Here is a 20053-nt window from a genome sequence, read left to right as displayed (position 1 = left end):
TTCATTCATTCATCATCGTTGAAAACATTAGCGACGCAGTGGCGCTGGTTTCCGACGGGAACGGTGATGAATGCACCACACGTCTCTGTCTTCCAGTTCCTGCGGACTTCCTGTCCTCCAGTTTCTGCGGATTTTGGTGTGTGTGTGCATTATCATCGTTCCTTACAATGCCGTGTTAGACAGTGATCGCAACTTCTACTGAAGTGTGGATGGCCGTCGGCTCGCTAGGAGCTCATCCGCCCTTTGACGGGTCTTGTTTTTGGTCCTGCTGGGGGTCCACAGCCCCCTCCTCACCTGGCAAACCAGGTGGGGGAGACGGTTTAGTCACCGACTATCCGACCATGGAGCAGGTAGCACGGGATTACATGGTACCCGTGGCGGGGGGAACCCCCCCCTGACCTGACCCTTACTGAAGTGATGTCAGGTTAATGGTGACAATATAGACAATAGACAATAGGTGCAGGAGTCGGCCATTCAGCCCTTGGTATGGTATGGTATGGTACCATGTGTTGCATGTATCGAGGTACATCTTAGTACACAGTTCAGTACAAGTGAACACTTTGATACATCTTTGATAAGCATATAAAAGCAATAAATGTGAGGTTATCCATTTTGGTGGCAAACACGGGAAAGCAGATTATTATCTAAACGGTGGCCGATTGGGAAAGGGGGAGATGTGCGAGACCTGGGTGTCATGGTACACCAGTCATTGAAGGTAGGCATGCAGGTGCAGCAGGCAGTAAAGAAAGCGAATGGCATGTTGGCTTTCATAGCAAGAGGATTTGAGTATAGGAGCAGGGAGGTTCTACTGCAGTTGTATAGGGTCTTGGTGAGACCACACCTGGAGTATTGCGTGCAGTTTTGGTCTCCAAAGATCTGAGGAAGGACATTATTGCCATAGAGGGAGTGCAGAGAAGGTTCACCAGACTGATTCCTGGGATGTCAGGACTGTCTTATGAAGAAAGACTGGATAGACTTGGTTTATACTCTCTAGAATTTAAGAGATTGAGAGGGGATCTTATAGAAACTTACAAAATTCTTAAGGGGTTGGACAGGCTAGATGCAGGAAGATTGTTCCCGATGTTGGGGAAGTCCAGGACAAGGGGTCACAGCTTAAGGATAAGGGGGAAATCCTTTAAAACCGAGATGAGGAGAACATTTTTCACACAGAGAGTGGTGAATCTCTGGAACTCTCTGCCACAGAGGGTAGTCGAGGCCAGTTCATTGGCTATATTTAAGAGGGAGTTAGATGTGGCCCTTGTGGCCAAGGGGATCAGAGGGTATGGAGAGAAGGCAGGTACGGGATACTGAGTTGGATGATCAGCCATGATCATGTTAAATGGCGGTGCAGGCTCGAAGGGCCGAATGGCCTACTCCTGCATCTAATTTCTATGTTTCTATGTTTCTATGTTTCTATATCGGATACAGTACAGGTATATAGCAGCAGTACACTGAGAAGGTATACAGAGTGGCCAGGTTTAGCGCCATTGTCAAGTCCCAGATGTTGTAAGTACAGGGATCTTGACCTGGCCGTGAGGGTCTGTTGCCATGGCGGCGTCGCAGGGTCGGCCTGGCCACGCGTAGCCGCTGTAGGCTGCGTGCGGTCCGCGCGCCCAATCTCTTGCGCCTGATCCTGCCTGCAGCAAGTCGTATGCAAGGAAAATCTTTACACTGAAACAATAGCAAGGGGCGGCAGCTGAAGACAATCTGAAATAAAATCAATAAGCACTGAAAACACTCGGCAGGTCAGGCAGCATCTGCGGAGAGAGACATGGTTAACATTGCTCCAATTTTAGCTTTCAAAATGTTGAATTCCCTAATTTGATGTAATTTATCATGTATGGTCTTTCCGCTGACTGGTTAGCACACAGCAAAATTGCTTCTCACTGTACCTCGGTACACGTGACAATAAACTAAACTAAATTAAAAGTGTTGCCACGTTTCAGGTGCCCTTCAAGGTGGCATTGCGGTACAGTGTAAATGGTTCTGTCATGAATGCAATCATGTGAGGTCTTTCCGCTAACTGGCTAGCACGCAACAAAAGCTTTTCACTGTACCCTCGGTGAACTGAGTTTAGTTTAGTTTAGAGACTTAAGGGCCTGTCCTACGAGCATGCGACCAGCATGTGGCAAGCGCGACCAAACCAGAAACGGAGGCCGTGCGGAGGTCGAGTGAGTGACATGAAGTTCGAGCAAAGTCCGCGGGAAGTTCGCGGGTAGTGTACGGGATCGAGGCGGTGCGTACGGCGTTGAGGCGGCTGCGGGCCGGCAGGCCGTTGCCGCGCGGAATTTTTGAACAGGGTCAGTTTTTCGGAGCCCCGCGCGATGTCGGGATCAGCTGCGCACAACTCCACACGGCTCCGGCGATCGAAGTGGGGCGGGCCCCCCGAGGCCGTACGGCTCAAGCGACCACGTTAGGTCGCGCTTGCCGCATGGAGTCGCATGCTCGTGGGACAGGCCCTTTAACACTCATGGAAGCACTCACTGACTGCCAGTCTTGTTGAAACTTCTTTAGACTTTACGTTAGATACAGCATGGAAACAGGCCCTTTGGTTCACCGAGCCTGTGCCGACCAGCGATCAACCCTCACTCTAGTTCTACCCAACACACTCGGGGGACAATTTACAGAAGCCAATTGACTTGCAAATCTTTGGGGTGTGGGAGGAAACCGGAGCACCTGGAGAAAACGCACAAGGTCACAGGGAGAAGGTGCAAACTCCGTACAGACAGCACCCGTAGTCAGGATCGAACCTGGATATCTGGCGCTGTGAGGCAGCAACTCTACCGCTGCGCCACCGCGCCGCCCTGTTTAAGGTATCGGGGGGTACCTGTTGAAAGACTAAACCCCCCTTCACTCCTGAATGTCCTGCAGTTGCTTTTCACAGAACCATTTATTTTTAAACTGAAAATCAAAATCCTTTACTCGTACAAGTATTTCAACGCAGGAGATTATAAACGCATAATTTAAGGCAGCGGTAGATAGATTCTTGATTAGTACGGGCGTCAGGGGTCATGGGGAGAATGGGGGGCTAGGAGGGAGAGGTAGATCAGCCACGATTGAATGGCGGAGTGGACTTGATGGGCCGAATGGCCTAATTCTGCTGCTATCCCTTTGTGACCTTATGACCATTCTAGGTTTGCATTCAGTACACAGAGAGCAAAAAAAAAGGAACATGTACATTTACGGAACATTGTTCATGACTGGACACTACAGGGTGCATTACAGTCAATGAAGTGCAGTCATTGAAGTTAACTAACGGAGAGGTATGTAGGAGTTAACCAGTCATCTGTAGCAGTAATTACACACAATTAATTGCACTCTTACTGAAGCCAGTGCATAATACGTGTGATTTTATTTTCAGTTGTCCTTGTCCATCGGGTTCCCAAGGTTAGGTGAATTTACTTCCTATTGCAATGGTGTGTTTTGTTATTTTTAACTTTGGCACTTTGATAACTCTGTTCATGCAGGAAGAGGCTTAATTATCATCAGCCCTTTAACCCGTCCCGAATGAACCATCCAAAACCTTCACCGGAACTGGGGCTGAGAATCGGAAAACCAATGGCAACCTGGACTAAACGCGGAGCTGTCAGAACGGAATTAGCTCGCCTGATGAATGATGCGCTCCGCATTGTTTCCTGAGTGCAAGAAATTCGAGGACCTCTGTGTAATTCAGTTTAGTTTAGTTTGGAGATACAGCGCGGAAACAGGCCCTTCGGCCCGTCGGGTCTGCACCCACCAGCCATCCCCGGGTGTCTGGCACTCTGAGGCAGTGACTGTAATAAGGAAAACCTTGTAGGAATTCAAGGCCCTTGTCGTAGAAACATAGAAAATAAGTCCAGGAGTAGGCCCTTCGAGCCAGCACCGCCATTCAATATGATCATGGCTGATCATCCACAATCAGTACCCCGTTCCTGCTTTCTCCCCGTACCCCTTGACTTCATTAGCCCTAAGAGCTAAATCTAACTCTCTCTTGAAAACATCCAGTGAAATGGCCTCCACTAGCTTCTGTGACAGGGAATTCCACAGATTCACAACTCGCTGGGTGAAAAAGTTTTTTCCTCATCAAAGTCCTTACTGGCGTACCCCTTATTCTTAAACTGTGACCCCCGGTTCTGGACTCCCCCAACATGGGGAACATTTTTTCCTGCATTGTCCTTCCCTATCACTCTGGAATCAATGGTACACGTTCTATTTAATCCCCTCTTAGCTTTCACTGCTCAAGTTTTTTATCGTTAAAATGCGTTTAACAGCCACTTTGCCAGATTTAATTTGTGTGAGATGTTTCGACATTTCAATATAATACCGATCCATATGAATATCGTATTGTTCCTTAAAGGACATTGTCATTTTCCCCTGCGCAACATTAATGAGAAATATGCCTCTGGTACATTGACCTTCGAAAGTATTAGTAAAACAGCTTTAATCTCACTGCTTGTATAAATCTCGCAGCTTCCATTATGGTGTTGTTAAAGCAAAAATAATCTATTCAGCTAAAATCTGCATACATTAGCATATACCTTACATAACAGGCCCACATAATGATGTTCATGTACTATTTTTACAATTAAAATGTGTAGATGTTTCTTTTTGTTTGAAAATGTCGGTTGTTGAGTAGGAGAACTTATCTGTAATAATCTGGGTTTAGCTACCTTACAATATTGAAACTGCAATAGACATAGAAACATAGAAACATGGAAAATAGGTCCCCATATAGAAACATAGGTGCAGGAGCAGGCCATTCGGCCCTTCGAGCCTGCACCGTCATTCAATATGATCATGGCTGATCGTCCAACTCAGTATCCTGTACCTGCCTTCTCTACATACCCCCTGATTCCTTTAGCCACAAGGGCCACATCTAACTCCCTCTTAAATATAGCCAATGAACTGTGGCCTCAACTACCTTCTGTGGCAGAGACTTCCAGAGATTCACCACTCTCTGTGTGAAAAATGTTTTTCTCATCTTGGTCCTAAAGGATTTCCCCCTTCTCCTTAAACTGTGACCCCTTGTCTTGGACTTCCCACCTTCTAAATTCTAGCGAGTACAAGCCGAGTCTATCCAGTCTTTCTTCATATGAAAGTCCTGACATCCCAGGAATCAGTCTGGTGAACCTTCTCTGCACTCCCTCTATGGCAATAATGTCCTTCCTCAGATTTGGAGATCATAACTGTACGCAATACTCCAGGTGTGGTCTCACCAGGACCCTGTACAACTGCAATAGAACCTCCCTGCTCCTATACTCAAATCCTTTTGCTATATCCCTTGATTCCACTAGCCCCTAGAGCTCTATCTAACTCTCTCTTAAGTCCATCCAGTGATTTGGCCTCCAATGCCCTCTGTGGTAGGGAATTCCACAAATTCACAACTCTCTGGGTGAAAAAGTTTTTTCTCACCTCATTCTTAAAATGGCCTCCCCTTTATTCTAAGACTGTGGCCCCTGGTTCCGGACTCGCCCAACATTGGGAACATTTTTCCTGCATCTAGCTTGTCCAGTCCTTTTATAATTTTATATGTTTCTATAAAATCCCCACCTCATCCTTCTAAACTCCAGTGAATACAAGCCTAGTCTTTTCAATCTTTCCTCATATGACAGTCCTGCCATCCCAGGGATCAATCTCATGAACCTTTGCTGCACTGCCTCGATCACAAGGATGCCCTTCCTCGAATTAGGAGACCAAAACTGTACGCAATGTAGAGCCATTAAGGTAGAAGCCTGTGGGATTGAGAGGATGAATATATAACGTCAGTGAGTTAGGCGAAGGGGCAGATCCCCTAATGGGCCTGTCCCACTTAGGCAACTCTTTTAGGCTACTGCCAGGGACTGATTTCAATGGGATTCACCCACGACAACTTACGACAGCAAAAAACTGTCGCCACTGTCGCTGAAAATCTTTCAACGCGTTGAAAATTTTGTGGCAGTCGCCTGTAAGACGTCCAAAAAATCGCCTAAGTGGGACAGGTCGATAAGCCTGTCTTTTGAGTGTAGATTGGTCATCTTATAAACCATGGCTCTCAAGTTTCATTCATTTACCGTCACATTGGGTTTTTAGTTCAGCGTAGTTTAGTTTAGGGGTTCAGCGGTAGAGTTGCTGCCTTACAGCGTTACAGACCCATCTTCAATCTTGACACTGGGTGCGGGTGACACTAAAGGGCCTGTCCCACCAGCATGCGATTGCATGCGTCTAGCGCGACCAAACGTGGTGGCTTGAGGCGTACGGCCTCGCGGGGCCGGTCCCAATTCGAACCGCGGAGGAGTATGGAGTTGTGCGGGGCTGGTCCCGACATCATACTCACCAATCAGCTGGGCAGGAGGCGGGCCGACTGAAATTGGACGTTGCACGGCGTCGGGCGGTGACGTCATTGCGCAATGGCACGCGCTAGGCGTAAGCCATCAAGACGCTGCGTACACCCGTCGAGCCGCTGCGTACGGCCTCAATGCAGCTGCGGGCCGACAGGCCGTTGACGCGTGAGATTTTCGGACAGTGCAAGATTTTTCGAGCCCCGCGCGATGTCGAGACCAGCCCCGCACAACTCTGTACGCCTCCACCGATCGAAGTGGGACCGGCCCTGCATGCCGGTGGGACAGGCCCTTAACTTGTCCCTAGTGTGTGTAAGATTGTGCTAGTATGCGGGGATCGCTGGTCGGTGTGGATTCAGTGGGCCGAAGGGCCTGTTTCCGCGCTGTATCTCTAAACTTAAACTGAACTAAATTCAAAATTAACTTCAGGCTTGAAGGGTACAAGGTGCCTAAACCATGGCGACTCCATTGTACCGACTCAGTATAGTCTTCTATCCTATACTCTCGTACTTAATCCTCTGTCCCACTTTCACGACCTAATTGGCGACCTCTGCCGAGTTTGCCCTTGACTCATACTCGCAGCATGCTCGCCACGAGGTCGTAGGAGGTCTTCGTAACTCTTCCTCACGCTCGTGAGTGGTCTCCGCGTACCCGTGGACTCAAGTAGGTCGCTGCGTTTTTTCTAGCCTGATAACAAATGTCCACGAGTAAAAAAAAGGCCGGCATGGAAAAAAATGGATACTTTTTTCTCGTGGGTAGGTCGTAGTTGGTCGTGATGGGAGTCGTGGGTCGGTAACTGGCCCGAGAAAAAAAATGCAAACATGACATAATTTTATCATGTGATCATTTTCCACTCGTAGCTAGTGGTAGGGGGTCTTAGGTGTGGAAGACTGAGGTCGAGGGGGGTCGTAGGAGGTCATAGAAGTCTGTTGCTTCGGCGAGTCAACACGACCTTGACAGTTTTTTCAACTCGTCTAGAGTCTTCTAAACTCGTGGATTAGGTCATCCAAGTGGGACAGGCCCCTTGGTATAATTATAGTAGGATTGCCACTGAACTGTATGCAAAAAAAAAAGAATGCACAGGAAGGAACTGCAGATGCCGGATTAAACCAAAGATAGACACAAAATGCTGGAGTAACTCAGCGGGACAGGCAGCGTCTCTGGAGACGAGGAATGGGTGACATTTCGGGTCGTAACCCTTCTTCAGATTGATACACCTCTGCAACTCCCGTAAACAAGATGAGTTGAGTACAGGAGCAAAGAGGTCCTTCTGCAGTTGTACAGGACCCTAGTGAGACCACACCTGGAGTGTTGTGTGCAGTTTTGGTCTCCTAATTTGAGGGAAGGACATTCTTGCTATTGAGGGAGTGCAGCGCAGGTTTCCAAGGTTAATTCCCGGGATGGTGGGACCATCATATGCTGAGAGAATGGAGCAGCTGGGCTTGTACACTCTGGGGTTTAGAAGGATGAGAGGACGTCGTATTGAAACATATAAGATTATTAAGGTTTTGGACATGCTAGAGGCAGGAAACATGTTCCCGATGTTGGTGGATCCAGGACCAGGGGCCACAATAAGGGGTAAGCCATTTAGAACGGAGACGAGGAAACACTTTTTCACATAGAGAGTTGTGAGTCTGTGGAATTCTCTGCCTCAGAGGGCGGTGGAGGCCGGATCTCTGGATACTTTCAAGAGAGAACTAGATAGGGCTCTTAAAGATAGCGGAGTCAGGGGATCTGGGGAGAAGGCAGGAACGGGGTACTGATTGGGGATGATCAGCCATGTTCACATTGAATGGCGGTGCTGGCTTGAAGGGCCTAATGGCCTACTCCTGCACCTATTAGACAATAGACATTAGACAATAGGTGCAGGAGTAGGCCATTCGGCCTACTCCTGCACCTATTGTCTATTGTCTATTGTAAACTCCTCTCCCCTGATCCTCAGCAGCAAGAAGGGTCTCGATCCGAAACCTCACCCATTCCTCTACTCCAGAGATGCTGCCTGACCCGCAGAGTTGCAAAGAAAGTTCATTGACTTGGGTACATGTCACAATGAAAGTCCATTGATCCATTGAACAATTGAGATCAATTGGGTTTTACTAGTAGATTAGTTGTGGAATATGACAGAGCCCTTACATAGTATTAAAGTTCAGCAAAGGGAAGTGTTGTGGTAGCAATGTACTAGGTAAACCTGATGCTATGTTGTGGGAGATGATAAGACAAAGAAATGCTGTGTCTTCACCAATAAAACCCAGGGGACTTTAAATCTTCCTGACATTGATGAAGAGGCACAACCGAGGCAGTCCACCTGTGAACGAAGATTTATTGAAAGTTCTCCGACGTTGTTTTCCCCCCCCCCGAACTTGTGAGAGCCCACAAGAGATTGAGGGTAAATAAACATGAAGCTGAAGGCAAGTTAAAACATTACATTTGAATCAAAACTGATTTAAAAGGCAATGGGGAAATCGAAGGAAGGATATCATGGGAAAAGATGTCGGCAGAAAAAAGATGAAGAAACAAAGTTGAACAATTTCAGTCGTGTGGACTTTACCAAACAGATTTAGAGGGATATGGACCAAACACGGGCAGATTTGGTCCTTAGTATATCCAGTTATAGAGTCATAGAGTGGTACAGTGTGGAAACAGGGCCTTCGGCCCAACTTGCCCACACCGACTAACATGCCCCATCTACACCTGCCCGTGTTTGGTCCATATCCCTTTAAATCTGTTCAGTTTTAGACTGAAAAAATATCTAAATCAATGACTAAAACCAATGAATATTGTGCAAATAAGACTTGCCTGTTTGAAACTTAGCATTCGATTTTTGTCTTGAATTTATATAGAAATATAGCACTCAAGTACCCACTAGGTTAAGGGCCTGTCCGTCCCACCGCGGGGACCTAATTTGCGAGTTTAGACGAGTTTGCGCTCGACTCAAATTCGCAGCATGGTCGACACGTGGTCGGGGGAGATCTATCTATGTAACTCTCCTTCATGCTCGAGAGAAGTTCCCGCATACTCAAGGCCTCAGTTTGGTCAAGGAGAATGTTTTAGCTGAAAATTGCCCGCCAGTAACAATTGGTCGGCATGGAAAAAATCGATACTGTTTTTACTCGTAGGTTTAGTCGAAGTAGGTCGTAGTAGGTCGGCATGTTAGTCGTGGGTAATCGAAGGTAGTCGTAGATAGTGTTAGTATAGTCAATAGTCAATAGTCAATTTAATTGTCATTTGGACCCCTGGAGGTCCAAACGAAATGCCGTTTCTGCAGCCATACATTACAAACAAATAGACCCCAGACACAACATAATTTACATTTTACATAAACATCCATCACATTGCTGTGATGGAAGGCCAAAAAAAAACTTATCTCTCCACTGCACTCGATTTTTCGACACTAGTCGAAGGTAGTCGAAGGAGGTTATCTTCACTCTCCACTATTCGGTGTCCAATTTTCCCGAAGCTAGTTGAAGCTAGTCTTCAACATTGTCGAAGGAGATCGAAGGAGGTCTTCTACAGATTCATAGGAGGTTCTCTACATAGTCGAAGGAGGTCTATGCGGTGTTCTACTTCGGCGATACAACAAGACCATGACACTTTTTCATGCTCTCCTAAACTCTTCTAAACTGGCAAATTAGGTCCCCGCAGTGGGACAGCCCCTTTACGAAGATGTTGCCGGGACTTAGCTAGAGGGAGAGGTTGGGAAATCTAGAATAGAATAGAATAGAATAGAATAGTTTCTTTATTGTCATTGTAACATGGGCCATGTACAACGAAATTTAAAATGTCAGCCAGTCAGTGCAGCATTCAAACATTTCTAAAGCTAACGAAACATCCACGGTAAAATAATAAAGATAAGCAAATAAATAAAAATCACAGACAAAACACGCATACACACCCAACCCTCCATCCTTCTGTCGATTTCACCGTTACCACAGTCCCTTAGTCTGTATCGCCCCTGCGTTCCTTGGCGGCCACATTTAGTGCTTTTATAGCAGTGGGGTAAAAACTGTTTTGTAGTCTATTTGTCCTTGTCCTTGTGGATCTGTACCGTCTGCCTGACGGCAACAGTTCAAACAGGGAGTGTCCGGGGTGGGAGATGTCCTTTATTATATTCTGGGTTTTTTTGGTGCAGCGGGAACTGTGTAGGTCCTCCAAGGTAAGGAGAGGGCAGCCGACAATCCTCTGGGCGTTGTCAATGGCCCTCTGGAGCGCTTTCCTCTGAGCCACTGTGCAGCTGGTGTACCACACGCATACACAGTATGTTAGTATGCTCTCAATGGAGCACCGATAAAAGGACAGCAGCAGCCTCTGAGTGATGTTGTTCTTCCTGAGCACCCGCAGGAAGTGCAGTCTCTGCTGGACCTTTTTCAGCAGCGCAGTGGTGTTCACGCTCCACGTCAGGTCCTCCTCAATGTGGATTCCCAGGAAGCGGAAATCCGCCACCCTCTCTACACAGTCCCCTCTGATGGTCAGTGGTACCATGTCCGTTTTGTTTTTCCTGAAGTCTATTATTACCTCCTTCGTCTTTGAGTTGTTGAGGAGCAGGTTATTTTCTTCGCACCACACTGTCAGCTGCTCCACCTCATCCCGGTAGGCGTACTCGTCCCCCGCGGAGATGAGTCCCACCACTGTAGTGTCATCCGCAAATTTGACAATGGTGTTGCTGTGGTGGGCGGGGGTGCAGTCAAGGACTTTGTTCCTTGAGCACAGGAGGCTGAAGGATGATCTTATAGAGGTGTATAAAATCATGCAGGAAACAGATGTTCTCCCTGTGACTGTGTGGGTTTCCTCTGGGTGCTCTGGTTTCTTCCCACATCCTAAAGACGTGCAGGTTTGTAGGTTAATGGGCCTCCGTAAATTGCCCTTAGTATATAAAGTGTGGATGAGTCATGTCTCACTATCCAGCCTATCTATGCCTCCCACAAATGTGTATACACTATGCTTTCTTGTTTCTATCTTGCTGGAATTATTTTACAATCAATAACATTTTTATAGACTTCCTTCAGGACTCCGCTCCAGCATTCCAGAGAAATTCTTTTACCAAAATTCTTCATAATATTCATTAGGTAATAAAATAAGAAGCAACTTGAAATCTTGTTGAATGTTACACTGTGCTGCTGTAAATAACGTCCAGCCAATAACTGTACCTGTTTAATTGTACCACGATAATTGAAGTAACAGCTTAAGGAGCTGTTCTTCCATCCTGTCAACAGCAAAAAGGCTTTTAGTTTTTCTTCAGTTTTTTTAGAGATCCAGCGTAGAAACAGGCCGTTAACACAGCGAGTTCACATCGACTCGGTACTTCATCACGAGTATTTTTTAACTCTTGGAAATTTTTCACACTGTTGAAAAAGCTTCACGAGTTTCACAATCTTACCGCGTTTCCCGAGTACCTGCCGTTAGCGTTACGAGCCGCTACGAGATGTCCCCGAGCTCCGACGTACCCGCTACGTACATTCTACGTGCTTGTCTCGAGTTCGATTTTGTTTTAAACTTGGGAGAGCTCTTGGGTAAACTCGCATCGTGGAACAGGCCCTTTACACCACCCTACCTACGCAGACTGGAGAAATTTACAATTTTTACCGAAGCCAATTAACCCACAAACCTGCACGTCTTTGGAGCGTGAGAGGAAACTGGAGCGCCCGGAGAAAACCCACGGGGTCACAGGGGGAACGTACAAATTCAGCGTTCAGACAGCAGCCCTAGACAGGATCGAACCCGGGTCTCTGCTGCTGCATGGCAGCAACTCTACTGCTGCACCACCATGCTGCCCGAGCCTGAAAATTGTAACGTCCAGGTTCAGGAGCAGCTTCTCCCTGCAACCATCAGGCCATTAAACACTACAACCTCTAAATAGCCTCCAAACTCTATAGACTTCGGGGGACATTAATTTAGCATTATTATTGTCTATTTATTTAATTGTTTGCTTTTTTTTTATATGCACTAAACATGTTCTTGTTATTTATTGTGGGGTTTACATATCTGTTGCGCTGCTGCAAGTAAGAATTTCATTGTTCTGTTTCGGGACATAAGACGATAAAACACTCTAGACTATTGACGATAAAACATTTTATCAACCTCAATGGAAATTGACAAAATTTACATAAGGTTAATTGCATCTGGAGAAAGAGCACTCAGTACACGTATTACTGGCCTAGTATTTTGCCAATCACATCCTCCCCCCCACTCACCTCTCCATCCCCCCCCCCCCCCCCCCAATCTGTCTGACTGTCCTCCTGATTAAATGTTACCTTTGTATGCTTCGATGTCACCTTCCCCCAGCTAACAATGATCTCCCCCCCATAAACTAGTCACCAAGCTGGACCACCTGGGCCTCAACACACACCTGAGCAGCTGGGTCCTGGACTTTCTCACCGGCCGACCTCAGACTGTGCGCATGGGGAGGCAGGTCTCCTCCAGCATCACCCTGAACATCGGTGCACCACAGGGCTGTGTGTTGAGCCCCTTCCTCTTCTCCCTCTACACCCTCGACTGCAAACCCACCCACGAGGCCAACACCATATTAAAGTTTGCAGATGACACCGTCGTGGTAGGCAGGATCACGAGTAACAACGAGGCCTCCCACAGGACAGAGGTAGAGAACCTGGTGAGCTGGAGCCGTGAGAACAACCTGATCCTCAACGCAGCAAAAACAAAGGAGATGACCCTGGACTTCAGGAGGAGACCGAAGACCTTCGTCCATCAGCCCATCACCATTAACGGCGAGACAGTGGAGGCTGTGCAGAACATCAGGTACCTCGGGGTCAACATCAGCCACGACCTGACCTGGACCGTCAACGTCACGGCGACGGCCAAGAAAGGACTTCAAAAGCTTCACTTCCTGAGGGCACGTCTCCCACAACAGCTGCTGGTGAGCTGCTACAGGTCATCCATCGAGTCAGTTCTCACATACTGCATCACAGTGCGGTACTCTGGCTGCACCGCAGAGAACAGGAAAGCTCTCCAATGCGTCATTAAGAGGATCACTGGCACCCAGCTCCCCAGACTGGAGGACATCTACCGGACCCGCTGCATCCGGAGGGTCAAGGGCATCATTAGAGACGGCACACACCCTGGACACTGCCTCTTCACCCCCCTGCCCTCAGGAAGACGATACAAGACACTGAGTAGCAATGTTACAAAATTTTGAGATTTAAAAAATCAAGTCTGCAATTTATCCCATCAGATAAAGCATAACAATAAGTTTAATTTGACACCTAATTCACTTTCATATCTCAAGTAATAAAAAAAGTTATGGCCATTTTCATACTCGGAAATTAGCATCTTGTTCCCTATTGATTTTCTATGGACATAACAAAAAAAGCTGTGATCATGGACAGTCAAAAGCCCATAACCTTCTTAAAAATTAAGAGAACTGAATGAAATTTTCAGTTATCATAGATTGAAGCATTCTGAAACAAATATAAAAGAATCTAACTTGGATGACCTGAAATTAAAGCATATAATTAGTTAGTTACCCAATTGTAGCTAATTTCAAACTTCAATTACTAGATCTAAACATCTATCCATTTCTTAATAAATGATTAACATTTTAAATAGCCCAAGTGTCCAAATAATATTCACAAACAATTCACAATAAAACATGATTTTAAAATCTCATTTACATCAATTTATAGGCCAAATGAAAGGAATTTAGTGTTCAATTGGTGTAAATTAAAGTCAATTTAAATCAGCTTTCTAGTGGGTTCCTGTGAACGCGCTGGTTTAGAACGTTCACAATGCAGTGGATTTGTGCCCTCAAGTGCCCAGAAAAATACTGTGGGATATAAAGAGCCCAAAATGAACTACTTGCTATAGAAAACTTTATATACAGGGTTCTTAAGAAGCCCCATTTAATGTAAAAATAAGGTACATACCTTTAATTGTTTGCTTTATAAAACCCTGGGGCTGCGAGAGGTTGCGAGTTTAGAGAGTGATTTTTAAACTACTATAACTATTATACAAGGCCATAAAAACTAATAATACCTTTTGCGACGGGGTCTTTCAGCGATTTTCCGTTAATGATTTACTAGGCTGAACATTTTCGATTGCAACAGCCTAGTAAAAATCGCGTTTTAAACCCGCCCCCTCTAAACAGCGCCAAAATCGCGCACACGGGGTAGGGCAGATGCTCAGCCACGATTCAGGTAGGTTTTGTAACATACCTACACTGAGCGCCCACACGACAAGACTAAAAAACAGCTTCTACCATAGAGCTGTGACACTACTGAACTCTATCCCCCTCCCACACTGATCCCCCCCCCTCTCTCTCACACACACCCGCCCATACTCCTATATGTTTATAGTCTAATTTTTTTAATAGTTCTTTTAAAATATTTTATTTTATTAGAAGTACAGTCATATGGCACCAAAGTGCCTAATATATATTTTCATAATACATTTTATGTACAACTTTTTTTTTTTGTTACATTGAAAAAAGATTAGAATTAGAAAAAGAAGTTAGATAGTAAAGGATAGAAAGATATGAAATATGTAGTGTGTGAAGAAAGAAAACGAGTAAATGAAGAAAGTTAAGAGAGAAAATAGAGAAAAGAAAATAAAATTTAAAAAAAAAGGAGATCATTATTTATAATCTTGATCAACCCTCGTCCAGTCCTGAAACAGTTATTTTTTACAATTGTGTTGCACCATATGATTCCAAAATAACGACGAATGGAGACCAACTCGTTATGAATTGGTCTGATTTATCCATTAGGAGGAATCGCATTTCCTCAAGATGAGCGGTGTCCAACATACTTGCAATCCACATTTTAAGTGTTGGTATTGATGTACCCTTCCAAAATTTAAGTATTAATTTTTTTGCTATTATTAAACCATAGTTAAGGAATAGATTTTGAGATGTGTTCAATTTCTTCCTATCTTCCATTACGCCAAATATAATCAGTTCAGTATTAGGTTCCATTCTTGTCTTGAATAATTTTGTAAATATTTCAAAAATATCATTCCAAAATCTATAAAGTTTTATGCAGGAAACTAAGGAGTGTGTTATAGTTGCCTTTTGGGCTAGACATTTATCACAAGTGGCGGATATATTTGGATAAAATTTGTTCAATCTTGTTTTTGAATAATATAATCTATGTACAACTTTAAATTGAATTAGATTATGTCTTACATTAATTGAACATTCGTGAATATATATCAGGTATTTTTCCCATTTAACCTTCGTAATTTTTTATCATTAGTTCCCGTTCCCACTCTTCTCTAAGTACCTCTGTCGATGGTAGGTCTATATTTAGAATATTATTATATAAATATGATATTAATTTTTGTGAGTCAGCTTCAATATTCATTGCTTCTTCCAATAAGTCAGGAGTTACTTTTTGATATCCTTGTATACATTTTTTCACGAAATTGCAAATCTGAAGATATTTAAAATATTGGTTGTTTTTCAATTTAAATTTTAATTGTGGTTGTTGGAATGATAGTACGTTTCCCATTTCATACATATCCCCGATCCTTCTAATTCCGAGACTTTCCCATTGGTTATATGTCTTTTCAATAAGAGATGGTTTAAATAAAGGGTTATTCGCAATTGGCATTAACAGTAGTTCTTTTTTAAACGTATTTTATACTCATATTCCTGTGCAGCTGGAGGACTGCTCCAACAAAATGTTGTTGTCTTGTACAATGACAATAAAGATTATTATTATATTATTATTCTACATTTTCCTGGAACTCCGTCCCCTTTGATCTCACGTTTTCACACCTTGCCCTTCCATATCTCCGCATCTCCCTCTCTCCCCTGACTGTCAGTCTGAAGAAAGGGTCTCGACCCGAAACGTCAACCCCATTCGTTCTCTCCGGAGACGCTGCCTGTCCCGCTGAATTACTCCAGCATTTAGTGTCCGTGGGTTACACAAAAAAGCTGGAGAAACTCAGCGGGTGCAGCAGCATCTATGGAGCGAAGGAAATAGGCAACGTTTCGGGACGAAACCCTTCTTCAGACTGATCGGGGGCGAGGGTGGGCGGGGACAAGAAAGGAAAAAGGAGGAGGAGCCCGAAGGCTGGGGGATGGGAGGAGACAGCAGGGGGACTGAGGAAGGGGAGGAGACAGCAAGGACTAACAAAATTGGGAGAATTCGATGTTCATGCCCCCGGGATGCAGACTCCCCAAACGGAATATGAGGTGCTGTTCCTCCAATTTCCGGTGCTGCTCGCTGTGGCCATGGAGGAGACCCAGGACAGAGAGGTCGGAGACGGAGTGGGAGGGGGAGTTGAAGTGCTGAGCCATTGCTTGGGTCCTTGAACGGAGTCGAGGGGGGAGGTAAAGGGACAAGTGTTGCATCAGCCTTCCCCCAGCCTTCAGGCTCCTCCTCCTTTTTCCTTTCTTGTCCCCGCTCACCCCCGCCCCCGATCAGTCTGAAGAAGGGTTTCGGCCCGAAACGTTGCCTATTTCCTTCGCTCCATAGATGCTGCTGCAACCGCTGAGTTTCTCCAGCTTTTTTGTGTACCTTCGATTCTCCAGCATCTGCAGTTCCTTCTTAAACATTTAGTGTCCGTCATTGGTGTAAACCGGCATCTGCAGTTCCCTTCCTGTATCATTCACTTTTCACGAGGGATAGAATTGTTGTCACCAAGAGTTAGAACTCTGTATTGAAAGGAGAATTCCATAAAGATTGCTCAGAGTCTTCAGGGAGCAGATTGGAGGGTCAATGGCTCAAATTTATTCATGAGTTGGCTGTGCAATGGCTCGGGAAAAACTAGCCACATGCTGCAGAATTTCAATCAGATCATTAACTGAAACCTGCAGGAGTTAACCTTGACAATGTTACTGCCTTGCTAAGGTCAGGAATTTGCAAAGACTTATTTGGGCTGTTACTTCATTAGTCCATAATATTGTTGCAGGGGAATTTGCCTGCGTTGTGTGAATAACAACCCCACAGTCACTACCCTCTAGAATGCAAAACGATGGCTCGTTGGAAAATCGTGCTAATCAATACTGGGCTCAGGCAATTCATTTACATTTTGCATTTAGTTGAAATGTATGAAATGCAACTATTAACACACACACACACACACACACACACTGCAATCAAGGGATATCAAATGTCCAAGAATCACTTCCATATTCAGTGAGTATCTCCAGATATATAACAAGTTTGTCGAAGATAGATACAAAATGCTGGAGGAGCTCAGTGGGACGGGCAGCATCTCTGGAGACAGATCAATCTGAAGAAAGGTCTTGACCCAAAACATCGCCCATTCCTTCTCTCCAGAGATGCTGCCTGTCCCGCTGAGTTAGTCCAGCTTTTTGTGTCTACCTCCCAGATTTATATATATATAATATACACACACTGCATATATATATATATATATATGTATGTATATATACACACTGATCTTTCTTTTCTTGTTTATTATATTGTTTAATCATAGAAACATAGAAAATAGGTGCAGGAGTAGGCCATCGGCCCTTCGAGCCTGCACCACCATTCAATATGATCATGGCTGATCATCCAACTTAGTATCCTGTACCTGCCTTCTCTCCATATCCCCTGATTCCTTTAGCCACAAGGGCCACATCTAACTCCCTCTTAAATATAGCACTGGGCCTGTACTCGATGGAGTTTAGAAGAATGAGGGAGGACCTCATCGAAATGTACAGAATAGTGAAAGGCTTGTGTCGAGTGGACGTGGAGAGGATGTTTAGACTAGTGGGAGAATCTAGGACTAGTGGTCATAGTCCCAGAATTATAGGACGTTCTTTTGGGAAGGAGATGAGGAGACATTTCTTTAGTCAGAGGGTGGTGAATCTGTGGAATTCTTTGACACAGAAGCCTGTGGAGGCCAAGTCAGTGGATATTTTTCAGACAGAGGTAGATAGATTCTTGATTAGTACGGGTGTCAGGGGTTATGAGGAGAAGGCAGGAGAATGGGGTTAGGAAGGAGAGAAAGATCAGCCATGATTGAATGGCGGAGTTGACTTGATGGGCCGAATGGCCTAATTCTACTGCTATCAATTATGACCTAAACCAGCACCTGTCCTCCCTGTATGCTTGTTGAATCATTGATTTAGTAGAGCACATCTCAATTCATTTGGCATTCAGCAAGATAAAGGATCAGTTATCACTGTCTCTCTGAGCACTGTAGTTTTCCAAATTCGATATGAACCAAATAATGAGGTTCTATTTGTTACATAGATAATAAAGATTCTCAATGAAGCTTTCTCGATAGTATTTCAAAAACTACTATGTAGATTCCTACAATGGTTCCTGAAAGTAAAATATTCTTCCACTTCAATAAAAATGACCAAAGGAAATAGTTTCTTCCCTGTCTTAAAGATAGCAGAGTCAGGGGATATGGGGAGAAGGTAGGATCGGGGTACTGATTGAGGATGATCAGCCATGATCACATTGAATGGCGGTGCTGGCTCGAAGGCCTATTGTCTATTATCTATTATCTATTATCTGTTTCAGGGACAGTTTCTTCCCAGCTGTTCTCAGGCAACTGAATCATCCTACCACAACCAGAGAGCAATGCTGAACTACTATCTACCTCATTGGTGACCCTCAGACTATCCTTGATCAGACTTTGCTGGCTTTACCTTGCACTAAACTAAACGTTACTCCCTTATCATGCATCTGTACACTATAAATGGATCGACTGTAATCGTGTATTGCCTTTCCGCTGACTGGTTAGCACGCAACCGAAGCTTTTCACGGTACCTCGGTACACGTGACAATACACTGAGCAAAACAAGGAACTACAACTGCTGGAATCATGACCAAAACACAAAATGCTGGAGGCACTCATTGGGTTAGGCAGCATCCGTGGAAGGAATGGACAGACAATGTTTAGGTTTGGGATCCTTCTTGGGTTACCAAAGATCTCCAAAGAGTCTGAAGAAGTGTACCGACCCAAAACGTTGCCGACCTGCCAATGTCCTCCAGAGAACTGTTGAGTTCTTCCAGCAGTTTAGTTCAGAGATACAGCATGCAAACAGGCCCTTCGGCCCACCGAGTCCCCACCTACCAGCTGTCCCTGCACATTAACACTATCCGACGCCACATATCCCTCAAACCTGTACGTCTTTGGAGTGTGGGAGGAAACCGAAGATCTCGGAGAAAACCCACGCGGTTACAGGGAGAACGTACAAACTCCGTGCAGACGGCATCTATGGTCGGGATCGAACTCGGGTCTCTGGCGCTACAAGCGCTGTAAGGCAGCAACTATACCGCTGCGCCACTGTGACCACCCCATGGTGTATTTGTTTTAACCAGTTCTTTTCCTTGTTTAAGAACAAAATAAACAGTGACCGGATTCCTCCAACTGAACTCCAGGCTACGAGCTGCCTGTGTCGCCAAAAGGACTTTGCTATTGATTTTCTTTATTTATTGAGCTTCCTTTTTCATGTTTGTTTAGTATATTGTTTATTGAGTCTGTTTACAATTCAGTTGTGCTGCTGCAAGTAACAATGTCTTTGGTTTAGTTTAGAGATACAGTGTGGAAACGTGCCCTTTGGCCCACCGGGACCAGCGATCCCTGCACATTAAAGGGCCTGTCCCACGAGCATGCGGCAAGCGCGACCTAACGTGGTCGCTTGAGCCGTACGGCCTCGTGGGGCCGGTCCCACTTCGATCGCCGGAGCCGTATGGAGTTGCGCGGAGCTGGTCCTGACATCGCGCGGGGCTCCGAAAAACTGACACAGTTCAAAAAGTCCGCGCGGCAACGGCCTGCCGGCCCGCAGCTGCCTCGACGCCGTACGTCACGCGCGAACTTTCTGCGGACTTCGCTCGAAC

The sequence above is a fragment of the Leucoraja erinacea genome, chromosome 11 (genome assembly GCF_028641065.1).
Source record: "Leucoraja erinacea ecotype New England chromosome 11, Leri_hhj_1, whole genome shotgun sequence".
Classification (NCBI taxonomy): domain Eukaryota; kingdom Metazoa; phylum Chordata; class Chondrichthyes; order Rajiformes; family Rajidae; genus Leucoraja; species Leucoraja erinaceus.
Note: the sequence above shows the minus strand (reverse complement) of the source record.